Below are 3,621 nucleotides of genomic sequence, written 5' to 3'. Positions count from 1 at the left end.
GTGGAAGGGCTCGTATATGTCCCTGGTATGAATACCAACCGCACTATCAAACCAGGCACCATATTTACCAAGCGCCTTCCAAGTACCTCCCGCCTCATCAAATTCTACTGTGATTTTTCCGTCTTGAAGGACCTTTTGGGCGATTTCATAACCTTTTGGCCCACCTCGACCTCTACGTTGTCGAGGTTCAAGTGCTATAAGCATATGAAAGCATTTCAAATCAACATGTACTACTACATTTATTTACTATATGATAGAACGAGAAAAAAAGTCAGAATAACATACCAGACTCACAGTATGCGAGGACTCTATGAGGACCGAGAGGAGGCTGCGCTCCCCCTGAAGAGCCAGCGTAAGTCGCTACCGTACCAGCCATCAATGTCTGTGAACAAATTCATATTAATAACAATATTTATAAATTCACAGAAGATCATAATATTAAAACGAAATCTGAGAAAAATGACAAAGATTACTATTCTGTAGTTCTACTCATCGTCGCTGCTACATTGTTGATTGTCGCCATCATCATTTATATCATCATCGTCTTCAGATTCGATGACTTCCTCTTCAACGTACTCCTCTAAAGTTTCATCGTCTTCGTCATTAATAAAATCATCAACTATAGGAGACTTATCTTTCATAATTGCATCAACATCGGAAGTGACAACATTAGACGATCCATCATCTTGATTCAATACAAATGAGTCAATCTCTGGTAGTTCCACTACTGACTCAATATTTGTAGACTCCGTATCCTGGACTATCATCACGTCATCAATGTCAGTTTCTGGAATGTCCCAAATATGTCGATGTCTAAAGTGTTATACAACCTTCCAGTTTGGACCGTTAAATAAATCATCTACGTAAAAAGTTCTGCTTGCGATGCAAGTATGAAAGGTTCATTCTCGTACCACGTCTCTTTAACAAAAACACTTATTCTATTTTTGTAGTGTTGAATCCTTTTCTTTCCCGGACGAGTGTCAAACCACAGACATTTAAAAAGCATAACAGAATTGTCATTCAAGTAGGACAGTTCATAAATATCCTCCAAAACTCCATAAAACATTTGGTTATCAGGTCCGCGAACACAAACACCACTATTTTGAGTACTTCGATTCATATCCCAATTGTGTGTCAGAAACTTGACACTGTTCAACACACAACCAGGATAACTTCAAAATGAGAAGCTTGAACCACTTTAAAGTTAAAGTATTTGATCATTCGCTTCTGGGCCATTCTGTTTTTGAATATTGAAAATCTGTAAGGAGACATGAATTTTGTTTAAAACGAAACTTTTTAATGACTTAACAATATTAATGCAAATTAATTATAAATGTACCTTATTCTTAAACCATTTTAGAAACTCTTTCGATTGAATTTCATCCAATGGTATGATTCGACCGTCGGCATCAATCTCCTTCCTATGGTCACTGTTTAACAGAGAATGAAAGTAAGGACACAATTGTATGCGACACAATCAATGAACAATTAAGTAACAAAAGTGAAAGTAATACATACTCAATGAACTGCTGAATTTCTGGACAGTTCTGTAGGACGTACCACTCGACTTTCTCTCGTAAATGAGTATCCAATGTGACGGGGGTCATCTTCCCAATTGGCCGACATCAAGTATCAAATACAAAAATCTTTTTAACAATACGATCTTCATCGTCTACCCAATTTCTGGCCAGTCGGTTAAACCGTGTTTCAACTCCAGTTAAATACAATGAACAAAAAGTCAGAGTTTCATTCACAATGTATGCCTCAGCAATCGAACCCTCAGGACGTGCATGATTCTTGACATATTTCTTTAACAATCCAAGAAAACGTTCAAACGGATACATCCTTCTAAGTGAACTGGTCCTCCTCGAATGACTTCTTCAGGCAAGTGTAAAACTAAATGTACCATTATGTCAAAAAAGGCAGGAGGAGAAATTGTTTCTAACTTGTATAAAATAAGCACAATATCTTGTTGAGCTTTCTCTAAATCACTTTTCTGCAATGTCCTTGAGCATATTAACTCGAAAAAATTACTTAATTCTGTTATTGCATCAATGATCTCTTTCTTCATGAATGGTCGTATCCCTGTTGGCGATAATCGATGCATTATGATGTGACAGTCATGTGATTTTAGCCCAGTAATTTTATTCTTCCCTTCGATCACATTTTTCTTTAAATTTGAAGCAAATCCATCAGGAAACCTTACTGATTTTAAAAAATCACAAAACTTTTTACTGTCGTCGGGAGATAGTGTATAAAAGGCATGTGGTTTCATCCAACGATCACCGTCTTTGTACAAATGCAACTCCTTGCGCACCCCCATATTTTACAAATCAATTATCGCCTTATCCGTATCCTTACTTTTTCCGTCAATGTCTAGAATTGTGCCCAATAAGCTGTCGCATACATTCTTCTCAATATGTATGACATCTAAGTTGTGACGTAACGATAATGACTTCCAATAAGGCAACTCCCAAAAGATACTCTTCTTTGTCCAATTAAGCTCGCTTGCATGTCTTTTCCGCTTCTTACCACCATACTTTTCATGTTTACCATGCAATCTGAAGGACACATTTTGTAACTGAGCTAAGATTTGGTGAACAGATTTTTGAGCCGGTGGAGGTCGTTTCTCAACCATACCATCAAACTTTTTATTTTTTCTCATCCCATGTTTAATAGGAAGCCATTGCCAATGGCCAACAAAACAAGTCTTACTTGTTATCCACTTTGAAGGAGTTACATCGTTGCAAGTTGGGCATGCTAAATAGCCCTGACCACTCCATCCTAATAAACTACTACGAGCAGGAAAATCATTAACTGTCATGAGCAACATAGCTCGCATATGAAATGATGTATTCAAAACTGCGTCACGTACAATTACTCCTTCATTCCACAAATCTTTTAGCTCATCCACAAGGGGCCTTAAAAAGACATCCATATCCTTTCCGGGTGCATTTGGGCCAGGAATCAACAATGTTAATATCTTATAAGGATCCTTAGTGCATAACCACGAAGGTAAATTGTAGGCCGTTAAAACTACCGGCCACATACTGTATGAGAGGCTTATGTTCCCGAAAGGATTGAAACCATCAGCGGCCAATCCCAAGCGAACATTTCTCGGCTCATGTGAAAACTCAGGATACTTTTCATCTACTTCCTTCCATTCAATACCATCGACTGGATGACGCATTAAACCCTCATCATTTGAACTCCCACGCTGGTGCCACGTTATATCTTTAGTTGTGTGACGAGAACCGTACAGATGCTTTAACCGATCTGTTAAGGGGAAATAACGCAGTACTTTTCACGGGACTTGTTTAGTACCCTTTGTCTTTTTTTTCTTCCAACGGGATGTTTTACATACATGACACGTTTGTAGATCAACGTTCTCCTTCCAAAACAAAGCACAATCGTACTTGCAGACATGAATTGTTTCGTAACCCAATCCAAGTTTACTCATGAGCTTCTTCGACTCATAATGAGAAGAAGGTAACTTCACATCCGGAAATGCATCTTTCAATAGACTTAAGACAGCATCCATACACTCATTAGGCCACTTGTATAACACTTTTAAATGCATCAATTTCACTAAGAAATTTAAAGATGAATACTTAGTGCAGC

The sequence above is a fragment of the Morus notabilis genome, unplaced genomic scaffold, assembly GCF_000414095.1.
Source record: "Morus notabilis unplaced genomic scaffold, ASM41409v2 Scaffold60, whole genome shotgun sequence".
NCBI classification, from domain to species: Eukaryota; Viridiplantae; Streptophyta; class Magnoliopsida; order Rosales; family Moraceae; genus Morus; species Morus notabilis.
Note: the sequence above shows the minus strand (reverse complement) of the source record.